Below are 22,599 nucleotides of genomic sequence, written 5' to 3' on the forward strand. Positions count from 1 at the left end.
ATTCGCTCATCTAATGTCTTTGTCTTTTTTCCCCATAGGAGCCGGGGTCCGGAAAATGCTTGGAAGCAGCAAGACCCGAAATGAAATGGGAATGACCCAACAGGTAAGTCTTAGAAGGAAACTGAGCTTTTCCTATTCCCTTCCTTCTCTCACCTCTTATTATTGTCTTTTTCTCTACGCTCTGGGAAGTGGCTGTGTATCCGGATGATCGCTGCTGAAGATGGAGGAACCCAGGAAAGGTGAGTGAAATGCAGCGCTGCAGCGATCGTAACGAAATGCTTTTAAAAATGATGTCTTCCCTTTCAGGATCGTCGGTGATGTCTCCGTGGTGCAGATTAGCTGGTAGGTCTCTTGTCTCCCTTTGCAGGTGACCCAGGATGCTGACAGGCGTTACTGAAGTCCAGATGCAGGAGCTGACACTGTGAGCGTCCAGCTGCGAGGAGCAGAACAACGCGAAGCGTGAGTTGCTGATCGGGTGTAGTTTAAATATCTTTGGAAGAAGTTCCAAGTGTGTATCCTTCCTCCGATCAGGTATGTATCCTTCCTCGACCACACCCGGGTGGAAAGTAGTCCCACAGGTAAAGTAGTTCCTATTCAGGCCTCAAGAGGGCCCGGATGTGGCAGCATGGTCTGCATCAGGTAAGTGCACATTAAAACACTTGAACACATGTCTAGCTTTATGAGCCTGGCGGATAAGGCGCCAGGACAGAGGTCCAACATGAGCCTGGCGCCTAAGGCGCCAGGACTGCGTCCAAAGGGCCCCAGCTTGGGCCCGCTGGCACTCCCCTGGGGGAAATGATGCCTGCCTCTGGGGTTGCTGGGTCGGACCTGGCTCCTTGGAGGTAGGCATCATGACATAGAACTCCTGCCAAGAGTAGACAATATCCCGGGCGTAATCAAGGGTATCTCGCCTGAATTTCCTTATTTTCCGCTGTTCTATTTCCTTTTTGTAGTTGTCTAGTTTGCTATTGATATCTTCTAAGATAGATCCCAGTTCTGCCGTTGTTTTAAATTTGGACAGTTGTGAAGAAATCTCTTCGATCTCCTGGTTGATTTGTGATAATGATTTTGATAATTCCTCAATTGTTAATAGAATAAGATCCAGCGAGCATTTATTCAAAATTTGTTCCCACTGTTTAACAAATTCCAAGTTGTCTTTGCAGAGTGTAGGGCGTAGATAAATCCTTAATCCTCTGGGAATTCTTTTGGATTTAAAATACTGTGCCAATGTGGTGGCATGAAGTTTTTGCGAGATTTCTCTACGGATTAATCTCTCCAATTTTTTAATTAGATTTTGGGGGTTATCTGTCCCCAAAGGGTCTTTGCTGGTGTCTTTAATAAGTCCAAGGATCCGTATGGCCTCTTCATCAGAAAACGCCAATGTGATAGCTGATTTGTCCGTGAGTTCATTAATTTTTGAAAAAGACATAACTTAGTTAAGGCAGGGTATCCGATGCCAACCCCTCCACAATGTGGGAGGAGAAACAAACAATAAGAACAGCAGATAACACTAAGGCATACCTATTTTAAAGGTTATTTTGGTTAAATACCTGCAAGGGTATTGTTGAAGACATTCTACAATGTTTATATGGAGTTTTGAGGTGCGGGGGGCAAAGGCTCAACCTTGGCATCTAGGTTGGATATGTAAGAACAAAAAAGTGGTTGTTCCTAAAGAGTCCTTTAGGAACTCCCGTCCCCTGCACACTTTCTAATGTCTGAAGATCAGACCAAACATTTAAGTAGGTAAACAATAGTTCATATTAACCATTTGGCATAATTGACAATTTGATATAAGAAACTCTCTTTTTCAATATTTCAGTAAAACACAATATTTTATTATACAAATAAAGAAGCCCAACGCGTTTCGAGTCACAAACTCTTCTTCAGGGGCAATATCACAATTCATCAGATTTCTAAAAAGTAGAAAAGAAACATCTTAGTGTAAAATTTCACAAAAACTGGGAGATCATAAAAACAGATCCACAACTGAACAACCTTTTTCCGAAACCACCAATGCTGGCATACAAGAGGGGCAGAAACGTTCGCGACAAATTGATTAAGGCTGAAAAACAGAAACCTGGTAATCAAACTGTGCTGTGTAAAACCAAAAATGGGACTTTTCCATGCCTTAATTGCCAACACTGTTCAAATGTGATTAAAGGCGATCACATCTGCCATGGCAATACTGGCAAAAAGATACCTCTGAAACAATATGCTACATGTGACTCTAAAAATGTTATTTATCCCTTACGCTGTCCATGCGGGTAATATTATGTTGGCAAATCCACCAGGAAAGCAAAGAGAGATGGACAGAACACAAGTCTAATATTCGCACAAAAAACATTAAATCACCAGTATACAGACACTTCAGAGACCATCAGCATACAGTAGCAAAAATGCGCTTTGTAATACCAGAAACTATACATCCACTTCCTCGAGGAGGTAACTTACAGAAGTTACTAGCCCAGAGAGAACTTTTTTGGATTCATTGCCTCGACTCCCTCTCCCCTTTGGGGATGAATGAAGACTATTATCTGGGCCCTTTTTTATAAATTTGTTTATAAATTTTATAAATCATGTATCCAAATTTACTGCCTTTCATCATACAAAATGTAACTTTATTTTATTTCCATTCATTTGTAGTAGGTCTATTTTTCATGTGAATGTGTAAGATTGTACGCCCCTAGGTGGGCAAGCAGTACATGTATTTTCTAAAGACTCCTCAGTTTTGGACATTTATGACATAGTCCCTGTAGGAAGGCTGACAATTTCACTGATCTTCACTTACTTTATCATCTCCATTGCTTATTCTTTTACGTAATTAGTATTTTACTGTCTTACGCTACTTCCTTTTCCGTAGTTTTTTACAGCCACCATCACGTTCTGACGCAGATCGTGTCACTATGGTGACAGCGCTATGAGTATTCCACACTTTGCTTACTTCCTAATGCTACTCTCCTTCCTTACGTGAATACTTTTACTTTTTAAGCGTTCGCGCATGATAAATGACATCATTCTCATGACGCCCTACATCTTTCCATCAAACGCACACGCATACGCCTTCTTGATACGTCACGGCGCTGTGTTTACTTTCCTTCCTTAGTGTATTGCGCATGTTCGCATATGACGCAAGCCTTATGACGCTCTTGACCTTTTCCTTAGGCGCACGCGCAATCTTCTGCGCATGCACTCCTTTCCACTCCTTTGAGTATAAATAAAAGGCACCCATTGGAACAACGCATCCTACTTTGGTGAGATGTGTCGCTCCTCGGCTCCCACGTTCGTTGATCTTTGGCGAATTCTGTAAGTAGCTTAGGTACTTTTCCCTGTAACATGGACTGACTCGTTATTCGAACTAGCACTTATCCTTTTCTTCTTACTTTCAGCTTTTTGCGGTTAGGATTTCTTCTGGGTACCATTGAGCAGGACATTATTATTGATGTACGTGTTTATCTATTTTCTTTTACTACATTCCACCGAGGCTCTACTTCTTTTCCTAATTAGAGCTATTACTTGTATTGCAGACTTAATATTGATCTATTGTTGGACGCGGGGTCCTATCAATCATTTACTTCATGAATACATACACCTCTAGGATTGTTTCCCTATCTAGACACCCACTTGCTGGGGTAAGTGCTGTCCGCTTTTCTTCCAACCATACTGAGTTAAGACCTTTTGACAGCAATCTCTCTCTCTTGACTGCATGTGCGGATTGATTCGATAGAATTCTGGTTATTTTGAGCCGAGCCAAGCTCTTTTTCTCCACATTTCTAATAATAGCTACACTCGCTGATTTACCTCTAGGATATAGAGAACCCTGATTGATCTAAGTATGTATTAATACGTGATTTGTTAAAAATTGCTAAAAAGTAGTTACTGTGTTAAAGAATACTTTATTGTTGAATTACAGTGTGAAATTTTACACTAAGATGTTTCTTTTCTACTTTTTAGAAATCTGATGAATTGTGATATTGCCCCTGAAGAAGAGTTTGTGACTCGAAACGCGTTGGGCTTCTTTATTTGTATAATAAAATATTGTGTTTTACTGAAATATTGAAAAAGAGAGTTTCTTATATCAAATTGTCAATTATGCCAAATGGTTAATATGAACTATTGATTACCTACTTGAATGTTTGGTCTGATCTTCAGACATTAGAAAGTGTGCAAGGGACGGGAGTTCCTAAAGGACTCTTTAGGAACAACCATTTTTTAGTCTTTCCAGGTGCGCCTAATTGCCGTGAATGCAGAGCTGAAAAGCTGTGTTTTACCCGTGGCCTATGTGCAGAAGCAAGCCGAAGGACGCCAGAGAAAGGAAGACTCTCCATTAATGAGGCCAGATCTGAGACACCCGTGCTGAAGATAGGTGTGGATCCTGAGAGTGCCTGTGGTAGCAGAAGTAGAGAAAAAGAAGTCCGGAAGTGGAAGCAGCCCACAGCCGTTGTACCTCTGGAGCCAGTAAATGAAAATCCGTTCTCCAAAGCATCAGTAACTCCTTGCCGGTAACTGTAACCAGCTGAAACCTACATGTGTAGAAGGTAAAACGAGTGAAATTGTTTGTAGTTGTGGGAAGTCTTGTTGAAGAAAGGGGAATGTATCACATGCCTATTCTGCAATAGCCCAAGTGCTTGGGTGTGAAGAAAGTCTTTATTTTCCCTTTGTTATATTACAAATCATTAACCAGAGGGGTTGCATGTCTCCTATTGAAAGGGAAAACAATAGCAGTAATGGGTTAGTAAGTGGTGGAAGACTTTCCCAAAGAGTTACAAGAATATTTTAGTTCAGAGAGGCCACGTACTAAGCATTGTGTTTCCCGATCATTGTCAAAGACGAATGCCATTTCAATTAAATGTAAGGCAAGTAGCAAATTGGAGTTTACCATCAAAGAGAAATCGCAGATGCCTAAATATGATCTTGAAGTGAACCCCGACTCATGTAACATTCTAAACAAACATTTAATTGCCGAAGAAGTTGTTGAACTCACAAGTAGAACAAGCATTACCCAAGCCAGTAGACAGAACTTTCCAAAGGGGAAACCAACCCAATTAAGAACTGTATCTCATTGTCTTGAAGTTGTTGAAGCTGATACAATCCGAGGGTCCTCTGATACAAGGGTAACAAAGTTAAATACAACTTGGAGAGTGTCATTGCAGCTTTGGGGTAAACCCTGGAGACAAGAAGGTGCATGTGAAGCTGGGGAAGGGAGCTGGATGCTTATAAAAAAAATGAATCGAGGCTCTGTGAAGCTGAAACTGTGGCAGTTAGAAGCTAAGGCATAGTTTGTGGTAGCTACAAGACTTAGAGGAGAGGCAAAGAGGCAGCCCTTTCTTGTTATGGTGGAACGAAGAGTGCCTTGTCAACCTGTAGAGGTCGTAGAGTCTTGTTTAAGTTGCTAACACATTTCCACAATATCAAGTTGCACCAAAAGAAGCAGAACTTTGGTTGTCTAAAATGTTGTCAGCACAGTTGCATTCAGATGAAGTTGAAGTAGAAGCAATATGTGAGACAGAGAAGCCTGTTATCACAGTGATATTGGCATGAGGAAGTTGCTACAATGGGAGCAACTCCCTTAAGAGACACATTCGGACAAATTATATTTGTATATCCGTGAAGATCTGCTCTACAACCTTGACTCCAATGTTCCCTCTGTCCTCATCCTACTCGATCTCTCTTCTGCCTTCGATGCAGTCAACCATACCATCCTGCTCAACCGTCTCCTTGTTAACCTGGGTATCACTGATCAGGCTCTGGCCTGGCTAACCTCTTTCCTCTCTGATCAACCCTCCCAGGTCCAACTTGGGTCCTTCCTATCATCTATCTTCCTCTCTACCTGTGGTGTTCATCAGGGCTAACCTCTCACCCTGGCTTTTTAATCAATACCTGGCAACTCTCGCCCACTGCATTGCCATTTTCTGTTCAAATTTCCAGTGCTATGCTGACGACACTCAACTCATTTTCAGGCTGCCCTCGGCCACCTCCTCTCCCTCTCTCATCTCTGATTGCCTTACTGCCATTCAAGATTGGTGTGCCGCCAATGATCTTTGTCTGAATACCAGCAAGACAGAGATCCTTCTCATCGGCACACCTTCAACATCCTTTCCCCTCACTCTCTGGCCAGCTCCCTTGGCCTTCCTCCTACCCCCACCTACGAGGCTAAGAACCTTGGGGTCATCTTTGACTCCACACTTTCTTTCTCTGCCCACATCTCCGAGGTCTCTAAAAAGTCAAACTTCCTACTGCACCTCCTCAGAGGTACTCTGCCTTTCCTCTCCTTCCCCCAGAAGCTCACTGTCTCCCAAGCTCTCGTTCTCTCTAGGTTGGACTATTGTAACAGCCTCTTTCTAAAACATCCTGCCTCTACTCTTCGCCCTCTACAACTAATCCAGAACAGGACTGCGAGACTTGTCCTTGGCCTCAAGCCCTGGGATTGTATCTCTCCAGCTCTGAAATCTCTACATTGGCTCCGAGTGGATGCAAGGATTACATTCAAAACTCTCTATATTATCCACAAGGCTTACCGGGGCCTGGGTCCAAAATATCTTCAGCTATCCCTCCGCAAATACCTCCCCTCGCGAGCTCTTCGCTCCTCTACCTCTAACTCCCTCAGGGTCAGTCGTTTTTCAAAGAAACGAGCAGCGGGTAGATCTCTGTCGTCGGCTGGAACCTCCCTCTGGAATAGCCTCCCTGCCACTCTAAAATGTGAGGAGAACCATCTCCGGTTCCGGAAGCACCTCAAGACTCTCCTCTTTGCTTCTGCCTTCACTCCCCTTCTCCCCTGCTGATCTGTTCTCTTGGCACTGTGCACCTGGCCACCCTCTGTCCCCTGGGCCCATGTACCTGCTCACCCTGCACCCTCCTGCACTGCCTCCTGGCCACCCCTCCCACTGGGGTCTGTATGTGTACCCATACAGTCTCCCACCCCCCATTTTTTCTTTTTCTGCACTTATCAGACTTACCCAGTCTGCTGCCGTAAACACAACACTTGCCACTTGCTGGCTGCACTACCACTGTTTTATTGCCTCAATTATCTATCTATTTATTTTTATTTATTATTATCATTTATCTGTTTCTCCTCTGCCACGCACTCTCCACTTTCCCCCTTCCATGCACTTTTCCCCTTTCCCTTTCCCACGCACTTGCGCGTTCTCAATGTCAGTGGGCCTAGTAAGATCGCTGTTGTGTTCTCCACTGTTCCCCTCCCTTGCCTTGTAGCGCTCTGAAACACATGTGTATGAGCGCGATACAAATAAAATATCATATCATATCATATAATATTCAAGACGCTGCAGAAATTACAAAAGTAAAGTTGTCATTAAAATGGAAGTTGTACTTTTGGTTCTGAACGTTATCCAGGATTACCATTGGTGTTGTTTTCTTTGTGGAGCATTGAAAGGGAAGCTTTTCACCCAAAGAAGAAGAAACTGTTACCCATGGATTCTTTTTTGAGTGACTTGTTGTTTCTTTGGACATTTTCAAGTACTGATTCAAGATTTTACTTTTCCTTGGAAGAAATTGCCTTTGGACATTTCTGGGGGAGTGGAATCTGTCCAGAACAAGTGGAAGTCATACAAGACATTGGTTTTTTGGTAATCTTTGATTTGTGTTGTTTATGCTTTACTTCGAATGTTTCATTGTTTAGTGTAACGGTTAGTTTTGTGTATGCTGGGAGGTTTTCCCTTAGATCCTAGACTAGGTAGGGAATCCCCTGGTAGAGTAGGTTTAGTTAGGATTTCTTTATAGCTTTTGTTTAAAATAAAATGCCTAACCTTGAGAAAACTCAAATGAATTGTGAGCCTCATATTACTGACTCCTCACAGTGCCCATACCAGGGTTCACAGGGTAGAACCAATGTTAGTTGATTATATGCCCTGCTTGCCAGCACTAGCCCCACTAAAGGTTTTGTTTCTTACCATTCCCATTTAGGAGTACAGAACACTGCCTGCCACCACTAGGTTACCATTCCATCACGTACCCGTGTGCTCAGCGGTGGTACTAGAGTTAAGAGCACTGTCGTTGGGAGCAGGCTTCTAATCCTCTGTCCGGTCCATGACCCAAAGTTTATTTGCTTCCCCCAGCATGGTCATTATTTAAGGCACCAATGGGAGCATCAAAAACCAGCGGTGGTCAAGGTTGCAGTGCTGTGCGATGCAGGATCGCAGGAGACGCTGGCTGTTTGATACATAGCATGTTGTGCTATGTCCACGCTTCAGATCCCTTAAGAGATGAGGATTGGACCCTCTGTGGCAAAGTCCCACAGGCCAAGGGTGCAATATTGTGACGCAGGACCACAGGAGATGCTGTCTGTTTGATACGTAGCATGTTGCGCTTCATCCACGCTTCAGATCCTTTAAGAACTGAGGATCGGACCCTATGCGGAAAAGCCTGCGCAGGCTAAGGGCATGGTGTTGTGAGACGCTGGTGTTTGGCGATGAAGGGTTGCCGCACAGAGTGCGAGTATGCTGTGCAGCCATTGACCATCAGCATCCAAAAGGTGAGAAAGGTGCCGAAAGTGGGAGCAGCCATTATTGCTCTCTAATAAACAACCTAGCCTTTGCGTGTACTTCCACCAAACCGGCCGGCATAACGTACTCTGTCCCTGCGCAATCTTATGCTCTGCCTCTAGCGGTTAGCCGTACTTTGTGTTTTTGTCCCTATCCCAGTCCCCATAATTGTGGTCACTGTTTACTGTGAACTGTGCCCCTCTAGGCTCTCTCCCACTCTCTAGTTCCCAACCACTGTCATTACTGTTACAATGTTATCTGTGTCCCACTAGGCTAACTCCCACTCTAGGTTCCCACCCAATGTGGTTCCTGTTGTACTGTCTTCTGTGCCCTACTAGGCTCTCTCCCACTCTATTGGTCTTATCTGCCGTGGTTACTTTTGTATTTGTGTGTGTCACCTATCTGCTCCTCCTTGTGTTCCATACTGTGTGACCCTCACTCACTCTCCTCTGTGCATCCTGAGTTGTACGGCACAGGGCTGTGCATCTCTCCTTCTCTCTTTCGCTCCCTCCTACTACTTTCCTCTTCGCACCCTCTCTGGTGCTTTCCATTTCTCCCATCTTCTCTAACTGTTACTCTATCTCCTATCGTATCCCTCTCCCTAAATCTGGACAGAAGACGTTTAAGAGGGACATCCTGGTCTCCAACCCAGGCCTCCCTAAGACTGATACCTACATTAGTACTTCCTCCAGGCAGACTCTCACCGACATCCTCTTTGTCGTTCTCTCACCAGACCTATGGACCGCTCAGATGGTCTCTGCTTTCTCCCTTATCTCTTCCTTTCCCATTAATGGTGGCAGTCAGTGGGAGGTCCTCTTGGCCTTCTTCCACTCCTCCAAGACTATCATTAATGTCTATCTGAATGGCACTGTCGTCTTGGTCCAGGGCCCTCGGCTCAATCTCCTCCTTTTCGATAGGCGTCTCCCATGCCTTATCAACTTTGGCTCCTCCACCACTTCTTTCTTCTGCCACCTCTTTGGCACCTTCCTCTGCCTCTCTGGCTACTATGCCACCTCCTGCTACCACCTTGGCCCACTCTAGGGCCCCTATTCCACGTCTGCTGGGTGTACCTCAAGCCTGTACCCCACCGTGGAAGTCTTTCAAGTTTGGCAACCTGCTCCACATCGCTACTCTCAACTCTCACTCTGCTGTCAAACACCCTTCTTACATCTGCCACATCCTGGAAGAACCTTGATGTCCCGCTCTCACTGAGACATGGTTCATGGCCAGCCTATCGCAAGTTTTGATACCCTCCTCCTTGATGGCTACAAGATCCTTTCTGGGCCAAGAACCTACTTGATCTTTCCAGAGTGAGACCCTGCTTCTGTTATTCCTATGCATACCTACACCTCCTTTGAATGCCTGGTCTGCAGGCTCACTATCTCTCCTGGCCTCTCTCTGACTGTGGCCACCATCTACAGGCCACCTGGCCAGGTTGCCTCATCCTCCCGCTGACCTCTCCTCTTCTTTCCTGGCCTCTACCTCTCACCTGCTCCTCTTTGGAGACGTCAACATCCACCTGGATGTTTCTAATCCCTCCTACGGGCTCTTCAGCAACCTCTGTGACACTCTCTCTCTTGCCATTTTACCCTCTGGTCTAACACTCTGCTGGACACATCTTGCATGTTCTCATCTCCTCAGACATCCCCCTCTCTAACCCTCTCACCACTCATCTCTCGTGGACTGACCACTTTATGCTTTCTTATCACCTGAAACTCTCTGTCCTCCAGGCAAAGCCGACCCCAGCACTGCCACCTACTTTCTTGGTCATTCAGCCCATGAAGCATGTGTCGGTGGATGCCTTCACCTCTACCTTCTCTGCTCCTCCTACTCCTGCGGCTGACTCACACCCTGAGAAAGCCCCCTCTAACCTGCATCTTTCTATCTCGAACACTCTGGACATCCTTGCCACTGTCATGAGAATCCGTCAGAAGTCTGCGTTCAAGTGCAACTCTTGGTATGACTCTGACCTTGCCGTCCTGAAACGCAAGTGCAGGGTGGCTGAGAGGAAGTTGACGGCCTCGGGCGCATCCTCTGACAAACTGGCCTGCCGCCTGTTAGGCAGAATCCAGTGCAGTTCCCTTAGGGAGCACTACACCAGAATAGGACTACAGGTGAGAGCAATAAATCCCCTTTGGTATCCGTCTGTACCACAAAGATTTAGTTGGTAGCTGTGGCTGAGCAGTCAGACTTATCTCAAGAGGGAGATGAGCAGTATTCAGGGTTTACACAATAGGCCTACTGAACTATGGTACAAGGAAACACTGACCAAAGCTTGGCAGTTAAAAAATAGATATATATTTATTTTATACACTTCTAAGAAAGTACATGTATCACAATTCTCAAGCAAGTTAAATTAAGTCAAATAGAAAAATATACACACTCCCTATATAAATTGTAGACCCAGTGAACCAGAGTGAAAACTGAGCAAAACAGCACAGTGACAACTACACACAAGGGATCCTCTAACAATTTCTCACAAGGAAGGAAAAACACAGGTTATCTAGAAATAGGTTCTTATACACCCTAGCAACACTTCCCATCAGTTGTGAACTAGTTCAGCAAGACAGTGCATCAGTATAGGCAATACTTCAAATGAAAACTGAGCAAAATGGCATTTCACAATGATTATGCAGTGGGAAAGAAAGGGTAGTTATAAGAAAGTGTTTCACCACACGGTTCGAATTGAGAATCAATCTCGAGAAGGTAGGTCTAACAAATGTGTCCAGAGTCAGTAGGCCTGTGCCAGAGTTAGTGGTACAGGGCAAGGGCCCAGGAGCAAAATGTTCTTGTAGCTGCAGTCAAGTCTTTGGTTAACGATGTTGAAAAGGTGGATGCACAAAGCGAAAGACAATGTTAAGAGAGGGGGCGGCCAACCCAACAGGTAGGTAAAGGAATTAAAACACCTTTAGCACTACCGCGAAGAAAGGGCGGCCTGGCGGACAATGTACTTTGAAAATGAAGAAGTGGCTCCTGCGGTGGCGGTTGTTCCTGGTAGTTCCTGCAGTTTGGGGGATCCAGCAGAGGAAGAGAGGCTCTCGTCGTGGAGGAAGGTTCGAGGTACTGCACTACACAGGGAAAAAACCAACCGCGGTGCTGCCAAACAAAGTTTAAAAGGTACGCTCCTTTTAATCGCGGTCCGGGTCGATAGCTGCGGGGCACTGGCGATTCGACCACAGCAGGTTCGGGAAGGCGATTGGCAAACTGGTTGGCCCCACCAGCTCAAGGGAAGAAGGCTCTTTCAAATGAAGATCTCCTCTTGTCGTGTGGAGAAAAGTGGTGAGACGCTGCAGCAGGGCTTCACCGGTGGTGGTAGTCGTTGCAGATGTCTTTGGCTTCTCTCCTCTTCGGTTCCGTAGTTCCAGTGGCAATGTCTTGCTCTTCCAGTCCTCAGGACCCTCCAGCCTATCAGGATAGAGTGCGACATGGGTTGCTGAGGCAACCCTGTCCAGGGGTCCTACTCCCCCTCCCACACAATGGACCCACCCCAGACTCAGTGGCGCCGAAAGGAGGGCTTCTTGGCAGAATCCTGCTAAAAGGACGAAAAAAGGATCCCCGACCTAGGTTAGGATCGTAGAAAAAGACAGGAAAAAGAAGTTATATCAAAGTTCTGGCAAATAAAACCTACCAGAGCAAAGTTAATATTAAAATGCACCGGCGGTGTGCTAGAGGCTGTCAGAAAAAGTGGTAGCCTCAAACAATGGGAAAATCCCATAGAGAAATATTTGCGGTCGAATATTTTTGGTAGTAACCACTGCCACCAGCCAGAAATCTTTTAGAGAGGTATTGTAGGGTACACTCTTGAAAATGAACCTAGGGGAAAAACTATTAACCCCTTCCAGTACCTGCATAGTAAGATGGTTTGTACTGGTTAAGTTCATAAAAATTGACTAGTAAAGTCAATGGGGACTTTACTTGCCCTGGGAGACAGTAGTCAGTCCCAGGGTATGGAGTCTATGTTTGGGGGTCGCTACGACACCCCTGTGTCACTGCATTGAGGGTGCTGTGTAACACATGTGCATAAAGATGGTTCCTATGGGGTTGAGAAAATTCCATAAGCATTAAACACAAAAATAGCCTAGGACACACATAGCAAAAATGCCTAAGAGCGGGACAAAGAGTCTCACTCTTAGCAGGTAAAAAGAAACAAACCCTTCAAATCCAGCAGAGCTGCTGGGGGACTCTAAAGGTAAGGGAAATTAGCCATTGCATGAGAATTCTCCCTAACACCGCCTGCTCCAAGGGCAATATAGACTCTCTGTCCTGTCCAAGAAGAGAGCCCACATCCAAGCCTGCATCTCTGCGACCTCTAGCAAAACGGCCAAACTCTTTAAAATTTGCAAGAAGCTGGCCAAGCCTTCTGCAGTCTCCACCTCTCCTGTTCCTTCCCAGGCCCTCTGTACAGCTCTGGCTTCTCACTTCACCACTAAACCTCAGGACATCCTGTCCTTGCTATCCTATTCCTCTCCCTCTAGCTCTCGCAGCCCCCCTCCAGCTGCCTTTCCCTCTCATTCTCCTTTCTTCTCTGTCTCTCTGACAACACCTGACAAGGTTTCTAGACAAGTCCGATCTATAAGTGTCATCCAAACAGGTGCTCACCTACTCCTCCAGAACCATCAAGGACCACATTGACACCCTTGGTCCAGCCTTGTCCAATTTCTGCAATCACTCTTTCATCACTGGATCTTTCCCCTCTCTCCCCAAGTACTCCCTTGTGCACCCCTCTCCTCAAAAAACCTTCTGCCGATTCTACCTGTCTGGCAAGCTATCGCCCGATCTATATCACTCCTTTCCTGGGCAAACACCTGGAAAAGCTGCCCATCACCCAGCTTACTCTCCACAATTAATCTGTTGTTGTCTCCATGACCATCAGTATGGCTTCAGAGCAGCCAGAGGCACAGAAGCTGCTCTCCTGAACACCTGTGAAGATCTGCTTGCTAATCTTGACTCCATCCTTCCTTCTGTCCTCATCCTCCTTGATCTTTCCTCTGCTTTTGAAACGGTCAACCACTGATCAAGCGACTCTGTGAAAACCGGGGCATCATGGATCAGGCTCTGGAGTAGCTGACCTCCTTCCTCCTGGACCGACCCTCTATGATCCAACCTGGGTCCTTTCTCTCTGCCAGGGCGACCTTTGCCCCCCACAAATCATTAAAGATGCGGCAAGAGACCTCTCGCCATTCATCACAAGACTCATCACGCCTCCTTCTCCTCAGGTACCGTCCCCAGCAACCTCAAAGAGGCCTGGGTCCTCCCCCTTCTCAAAAAGCCTTCTCTAGACCCCTCCATTCCCACCAACTACAGACCCATTACCACCGTCCCCTTCCTGCTCAAGATATTAGACAAGACAGCCTACCAACAAATCCAAAAATACCTTGAACTAAACCACCTCCTTGGTATCCGACAATCAGGCTTCAGACCCCAACACGGGACAGAAACAGCCCTCATTGACCTGAAGGCTCAAATTGACACTCTCAGAGACAACGGGAAAATGGCTTTACTGCTTCTCCTCGACCTCTCCGTGGCATTTGATCTAGTTGATCACAAAATTGTATGCAATCACCTAGACTCAGCTGCCCACTTTTCCCAAGAAGCCATCGGCTGGATCGAGTCATTCCTTAGCAACAGATCATGCGTGTCTTCTCCACCACAGCTGCCGCCGACCCCATCCCCATCACATGTGGAGTCCCCCAGGGTTCATGCGTCTCCCCTATACTGTACAACATGTTCACGAAGCCCTGTTTGATGATCTAGATGGTCTGGGTATAACCTACACTAATTATGCCGATGATACCCAGATCCTCATCCCGTTGACGGGAGATTACAACCATGATTTGGCCTTGGTGAACAGGGTGTACCTCATCATCCAGGCATGGATGGCATCTCACAGTCTATGCCTGAATGATGACAAGACTGAACTCATTATACTTGGTTCCACCACAAACCTAACCAAATTGGACCACAACTACACCAGCTTCATTATAGACATGAATCCGATCAAAGTAGCTAAGGAAGTAAAAACCTTAGGAATATACATTGACTCCTCCCTCTCCTTCCACAAACAGGTTAGCTCTATGGCATCCTCCACAGCCTACACATGTAAGCTTATAAGAGCAGCCAAACCCTTTTATCCACCAAGAGCTGCATTACCCTAGCCAGAGCCTTTGTATTATCAAAACTTGACTATTGCAATGCCCTCTATGTAGAAGCCAGCAAACAGGTTACTAACAAAATACAGACACTACAACACAACGCTCTCAGAGCAGCGCTCAGCATCCCCAAGAGAGAACACATCTCCAACATTAGGAGAGCCCATAACTGGCTCAACACAACAGATAAAATCCTGCTCAAAGTAGCCTCACTAAAACACAAATGCCTCAACAACGCTGCCCACCGCTACTTAGGCGCCAGAATAAGTACACATACCTCCAACAGACCTACTAGAACCTCCAACGCTAATCTTCTCACAGTTCCCAGATTCAAACGCACCAAAATGGGTGGCAACAACTTCCAGGTGAATGCAGCCCAACACTGGAACTCCCTACCACCTTCTCTAAGAACACCCCAAACCTACACACACTTTGCACGCAACTACATACACTGGATAAAGAACAATGACCGCTTATTCCATTCATCCCACCTCACCGCTACCTACCTGTAAATATGTATATTTGTAAATCCGTAAACTTTTGCCTTTTTCATGACTGCTTCAATCATCTATTATGTATTGTATCTACTGCATTGTAGACATGTAACCAAGCTGCGAATAACCTTGTTGCTCCTGCGCCCTCATACCCTCGGGTCTGCTGCGCAATGCAAATGAATAAACTAAACTAAACTAAACTGTCTCTCTCCACTTGTGGTGTTCCCAGGTCTCAAAACTCTCACCCTGGCTCTTAAATGTCTACTTGGCCCACTTGGCCCACCTGATCTCTACCTTCTCCTCTAACTTTCAGTGTTATATGGGTGACAGCTCTCCTTCAGGGACTCCTCCTCTCCCCTCTTGATCATTCCGGTCTGTCTATCTGTGATTGGTGTGCCTCCAACGACCTCTGCCTTAATGCCAGTAAGACGGAGAGCCTTCTCATTGGGACCCCTGCTCTTGCTTTCCCTCTTTCACTCTGGCCGCCCTGCTTGGGAACTCTTCCTTCGCCTTCCTGTGAGGCAAAAAACCTTTGTGTTATCTTCGACTCCACCCTCTCCTTCTCTCCGCACATCGCAGACCTTGCCAAGAAGGCCCACTACCAGCTGCATCTCCTCAGAGGTGTTCTTCCTTTTCTCACTTTCCCCGGGAGCTCACTGTCTGTTGAGCCCTGGTTCTCTCTAGGCTGGACTACTGCATGTTACTCACCACACAGAACAGCTTGGGGCGTTGGTTAGATGTCCTCGAATGAAGTAAGTGGTTCAACAAGTAGAATAGCGAATAGCCTTCGTCCAGAACTCCAGGTGACCTGCATTCAAAGAATTCAGGCTTCCTCAACAAGAGGGACTCCTCTTTACGATATACCCGTCTGCTGTTCTGATAAAGACAGACAGAAGTGTTGATCGCACAAAAGAGCGGGGAACACGCGCACTGCCAAACCAATACTGCAAGAAACCACAGAAATGATAATTGACGGTACAGAGTATTGTTTTAACCAAAAGACAAAAACCCACAAACAGAAATACCTGTTATGATGTTTGGCAATAATGTTGAGAAGGCGTGCGGATCCTGAACCTATAAGATAAACCCCACACTATAACCTAGTAAAGTATTGAGGCAAAACCCAATGTTGGATACTTAATATATCAACTGACTTTAACAAAGGATATGCTCTGAGTATAAGAACGTTCACAGGTCCAGACAGAAACAACAAAGCAGAAAATAATAAAAAGGGAGATTGCGATAGTAGGAATAACCCGAGCGGCACGAGGGACGCACTAGTTACGGGTTGGTGCATAAACAGCAAAGCGTTCGTAGCTGATATTATGCAGTCAGTTCATACTAGGCCATTGAAGAGTAGATGATTGAAAAAAGGCTAATGAAGGGTTCAGGAGCTGGTTAGAATAGACGTTCCCCAAATAGTTATTTTCAGGAAAGTTGGTTAAAGTGGAAATGTAGCTCTTTGGGTTTCATCACTAGTACTGAGAAAACAAGGCAGGAAGGCAACCAGGAAGATCCTTACTTGTGTGCGCGTAATGGGATACAGAACATACACACACAGAGGCAAGCAGAAAATCACTTACCCTTGCAGGAGGACAGTCCGGATAGCGTTCCTAGTGCAGCAGTGAGAGGTCACGTAGGAATATAAACGTGACACTGGACAAAACCAGAATGCGGTCCTGGATAGACAGCAGGGTAGATCAAAAGGCGAGACAGCCCAGGAAGCGTTCCTTGTTCGGCAGCAGGAGATCAATCAAGGCACAGACGTAAGGCAATGACAGTCCGTGACACATTACCAAGGTTCGATTAACAAGTCTCGTAGAAAATGGAATCCCGCAGAGAGTAATCCGAGGCAGAGATCCAGAATAAGGATAGAAAAAGCGCAAGTTAGCAGTGTCGGAGTAACGCCACAATTAGCAGTACCGACTATGCACCAGATGCCGATTTAAACCGCAGGGAGGAGGAGCTTCTGCGTACGTGTATCAGCTGTACGCATGTGATGAGTCACCTGACACGGGCGAGTCTTCCATGTAAACAATCTCCATGGCACCTCCATTTTTGCCATAAAGAGGTCCTTGCACACCGATGTAAGCGAAAAGAAGGTGTATGTGGCGGAGAGGCATGAGAACTCTGCCCATGCACTGCAACAGCATCTTTCTCAATCTTCCTTCCTCTACTCTATGCCCTCTGCAACTAATCCAGAACAGGACTGCAAGACTTATCCTGGGCCTCAAGCCCTGGGACTGTATCTCTCCAGTCCTGAAATCCACCACTGGCTCCCGGGGGCTGCAATGATCAAGTTCAAGACCCACTACATCATCCACAAGGCTTTCTGGGTCTGGGCCCCACACTACATCAAACTCTCTCTTCCAAAATATCTTCCTTTTTGAGCCGTTCGCTCAGGTACCTCCAACTCTCTGACGGTCAGAAGGTTCTCCAGGCAGAGAGTGGGGGGTAGCTCTCTCTCCTCTGCAGGTGCCACCCTCTGGAAAGGGCCTCCCTGGCCCTCTCAAACTTGGGCCGGACCACCTGAAGTTCCGGAAGCAATTCAATACTTTCCTTTTCTCTGCTTTCTCTCTTTCCCTCCCCTGCTAACCAACTGTCCGCAGTGCTGACTGGTTGCTTGACTACCTCAAAGTCTCACTGGGTACCAGGTTCCTCCACAATCAGTCTCCGCTGCACTGCCTCCGGGTCTACCGCGCACCTAAGGGCTGTAACTGTAACTTCTACAGTTCCCTGCCTCCTTGCACTTACCCAGAGCCATGCTGCCTTGGCTGCACTTATTCAGAGTATTGCTGCCCTGATTGCACGTCCTCCTTCCTTCTCCCTACCCTTACTCTTCTCCTTTCCCCCTGCACCTGGTGTTGTCTCACTTGCATGATCTGAATGACACAAGGCCTAGTAAGATCGTTTGTCTTGTCCTCCCTCTGTCTTCCCTCCCTTGCCTTGTCCTGCCTAGAAACTCTTGTGTACAGGAGTATTATACATGACTTATCATATTATAACTACCAGTGCTGGACTGGCCCACCGGGACACTGGAATTTTCCCCGGTAGGCCTCGGGGCATAGGGCCTCTTTTGCTGCTTGGGAAGTTAGGGGAAGGATACATAATTGTGAGCGAATTCGTTATAACACTGGCTGTGGCTGGTGATTTCATTTCTGCCTGGGGCCTGGCGTGCGCCTGCACATTTGTGAGGGGCGCCGCCTGGGGAACGAACTGCACGTGCCCTGCAGCCCTGGGTTGTCTGCTGTGCGTGAAATGATGAGCAGGTGCACTGCAGCGCGTGCCAGAGGGAGAACTGACAGGTCAGCCGCGCTCCTCGCAGCTGCAGGACACATCGGTAAGGACGATCTCCTCTTCTCGCCTGTCTCTTTAGGGTGTCATATGTTTTCAATCTTCTGCTCCGTCTCTTGTCTATATTTCTCCTTGTGGCACCTACAGATTGCATGAGTGCAGGTTGCATACTATATCTTTGTGTGTAATCCCAGACTGCCCACCCCCTGCCTGGCCTCTCATTGCACAGTAGGTGCCCCTGTCTGTTTAAAGCCAGTTACTCACATATCATTAGCACAATTCGAAGCAAAGCCAATGGGTTCATTCCATCATTTTCCCCAGTCGTTGCGACCTTGTCCTCTCATAAAAGGTATAACTGTAATTGCAGCGCCTGGCACATAGTGCACGCTGTGGTGATCTCCTAAAAAGTCCTGCCCCTACCGGAGGGATGACCCGTCTGGGTGCAGGGTCCAGTTGGCATTCGGGTAGCCTTCAATACCTGCCAAACCCCACCGGGTCCCTGCTAATTTATAGACCCTTACTCATGCTCGCCACAGTGCCTGAATCTGCGGTGTGCCTGCTTCTAAGCGCTCCCGTGTTCAGCAATAACTCAAGCGGAGACACGCAGAGGCTCCCGGGCATTGAGGCTCCCGGGCACGGAAGGTGGGCATAGCTCCAGGTTTATTATTCATGGCACTAAAACTGTCCGAAATGTGTGTAGAGACGAACACTGCACGTCTTTGGAAAGCACCGCACAGCACAAGGCCAAACTCGAAGGGAGAGTGCGTCTGAACGTTAATATAGAGGTGCCATGTTATTGCCTCCATTAACTTGCCACATTACACGGCTCTCCTGATGTAGCGCAATCATTTTTCTGTTTGCAATGTGTGTTCCGTTTGGAATGTGCGTTATACATGGAAGGTATGTTAAATACATTGGGCCTCATTACGACCCTGGCGCTAAGTGTTTAACGGTGCCGTAAAAGGCTGCGTTAGTGACCTGCAAAGGGACCTTGGTGCCAAGTACGGTACCGCAATTTGCGGTACCGTACTTAGCGCCTTCCCCATTCCCATAGAGCCCTATGGGGCGAAAATGGGAATGGGGAAGGGCCATGGTTCAATGGGGAATTACCCCCCCTCCAACCTTGGAATGTGGTGGTAATTCCCCATTGAACCATGGCGTACCCGTTACATCACCGGCACCAACCATGGTGCTAGTAGCGTCATGGTTTAGCGCCGGTGTTGTGATGAGGGCCATTATCTTGTCACGTCACATGCAAGTTGAACTGTAACATGTGCTGTGAAGCACACATAACACACAAACGAACACAGTGTACACTGGACAGGCTAGGTCAAAAATAGTCACGGATATATTCAAAATGTTGCCCACATTCATAAATTACATTTTCTTCTTTTTTGTGGTTGAGGGGTAATTCTTTATCGTACAACGTTGAATTTTAAAGCAGGTTGAGTCCTTAAAAACAGTAAACTATACTAGGATCACAAATTGTGCAGCATGCCCCACACATCATACCCAGGCTGACCTGTCAGAATATCCCTTTGGGCATTTAACTATTGCCAGTAGGCCAGCAGGGTTTGGGTGGGGTTTATCAACAATTACCACTGAGGGTGGGTATTCTGGTTCATGGCGTCCAGGCCACCCCCCTCCACTGGTGATCCAGGCATCATTTCTCCACTAGTACTGTGCCCACCCCTGCCAGGGATGGCCTGGACAGTAGGGAAGTCTGGAGATTTTTCTGGTAGGCCTCTGCACCCTCAGCCTCCTGTGTGGTTACCTATTTAATTTTACACATTTTCTTTTAAGAAAAGGGTTGGACTTGCTATACAGTTTTAATATGGGGCCACTTTGAAAATTATTTCCAGGGCCACTTTTGCTTCCCAGTCCACCCCTGATAACTACTACATGAAGGGAATAAACAGGAGCGCCCGTCAACGATTAGGGCCGGATAGATAGAATAGGGGCATTCTTGGAAGTAAGACAATGCAGAGAAACAGTTTCGAATCCCGGGTCCGTGTGCAGAGCACTGTTAGGGAGAATTCTCAAGAATGTGCTAATTTATCTTACCCTTTGAGACCCCCAGCAACTTTGCTGGATTTCTAGGATTTTATTTTTTTACCTGGGAAGAGTGTGAGCCTTTTTTTTCCCACTCTCCATGTATTTTGATGTGTGTTTTACTTTTGTTTTCTTTGGTTATGGAGTTATAAAACAACTTCATAGGCATCATCTTTCTCTGTGTGTCACACAGCACCTTCAGTGCAGTGACACAGGGAAGTCTTTCAGACTTCCCAAGGTTTAAATATCTTCTCTGAGACTGACTACCGTCTCCCAGAGCATGTAAAGTTAAATTGACTTTACTAGTTTCTTTAAATTTACTGACCCAGCACACACTATCTTCCTGTAGAGTGCTGGAAGGGTTGCCTAGCATCCCCTGAGTCAAAACACTCATGTAATAGTGAAATGTTACCCTTTCCTACTTTAAGTGGCTGGTGGCAGTGGTTTAGATCAAACTATTGTGATTTTTCCCGACCGCTAACAACGGTAGCTAAAAATCAGGTCAGCCATTTTTTTCAATATGGTGCCCCAGACCTATCTGTAAAAACAGACTCTGGTCAACTTTTTTTGCCATTTCTTTTAGGAAACGTCTTTCTTGTGTTTGTCTCTGCGCGCCACACCATGTTTGGTTCCTTTGTTCGTTGGCCTTTGGCAGGCTTCAGTGCTGAAGCCCTCTTCTGGCGCCAGGGTGTCTTGAGGACAGGATGTGAGGGAGGTGCCCAAAACTCCCAGTGCTTAGTCTCCTAGGAGACCTGAATGTTCTCTGGCGTGATTGGCTGGCGAGCTGTCCGGCAAGGACAGCCACCCTGCTGTGTGAGTGACAGCCAGGCTGGAATGAATGGGGGAAAACTGTTTAAAAGCAGGTCTCTGGGGCTTGGAAATCAGAGTCGACCACTGGAACGAAAGAACCGAAGACGAACTGAAGGAAGAGGACTGCTGCAACTCCTGGACGACCGGAGAAGCCCTGCTGCAGGTCTGAATTGCCTGAAACTCCATCGACAGAGAAGCCCTTCAAGGTTAACTTCTTCCCTTGAGTTTGGTGGGAACAACCAACTCGTAAGCCGCCTGGACACCGTCCCCTCCTGGTAAAATTTTCTGCAGAGTGCTGTGGAAAACCGGATAGCCAGGGGGAAGGATACCAGTTTGTGGTCTTTAAGGCACTCACACCTTAAACCGACTTTTTGCTAAGCTTTGGGCCTCATCCCTGGGCAGTGCCCGAACCTCCCGACGTCCTCCTTCTTGTCCCCACGACTGAAGCTCATGAACAACGAAATCTGCTCGAACTGCCAGGAACAACTGCCTCAGCTACAGCTCTTCTTCAATACAAAGGTATTGTGCAAACGCGGTCCGGAAATCTTTTCGGCCATTGCGAAGGTTTGTGGAACTTTCCCAAATTCGAAGGCTTGTCCTTCCCTAAACATTCCTCAAACTTTTCACCTAGCCAAATTCTTCTCAACTCCGTGGCAAAGACTTAACCGTTTACTACCAGAACTGTGCTATCCTATACAAAGACTCTGAACCATTCACTTTGGCCCAGGCCTATGAGCTGAATTGCTGGTTGTAGTTTACTGAAACCCTTTGCCCTGCCTATGCAAGTATTTGTGCTATTAACTCTTATAACTTTGTCTTTTTACTCCTTTTGAAAGTATCTGAAGTGCCATTTTGCTCCCACTTCAGGGGAGCTAAACTTGTTCATTTACTTATTGGTTGTGTATTTGTGGTTTATTAGTGTGTGATATTGAGCTGCTCTTGCTAGTGTAATGTTTTCAAACTGACTGTGTAAATAAATGTATATTCTTTTACCAAGATACCTTGAGTAAGTGTATTTTTGAATCACTGTATTTGTTGTTTCTTTGTGTAACTTGTTCTACTGCTCACTCAACTCTTGAGATATGTCTGGCTGCTCAGCCACTGCTACCACATAACTGTATAGTACAGGCTTGTACCAAAGGTGAAATTGTACTGACACTTGTAGTCTTAATTACATGTAGTGTTCCCAAAGGGTACTGTATGTGATTCTGCCTAACAGGCACCACCTAGTGGATAGGAAAGATAGGACATGCAATGTAGCTAGTTGAAGGAATGCAGCCATTACAGGGACCTCCGTAAGGT

Source organism: Ambystoma mexicanum, chromosome 1p (genome assembly GCF_040938575.1).
Source record: "Ambystoma mexicanum isolate Mex_15411 chromosome 1p, UKY_AmexF1_1, whole genome shotgun sequence".
Taxonomy (NCBI): domain Eukaryota; kingdom Metazoa; phylum Chordata; class Amphibia; order Caudata; family Ambystomatidae; genus Ambystoma; species Ambystoma mexicanum.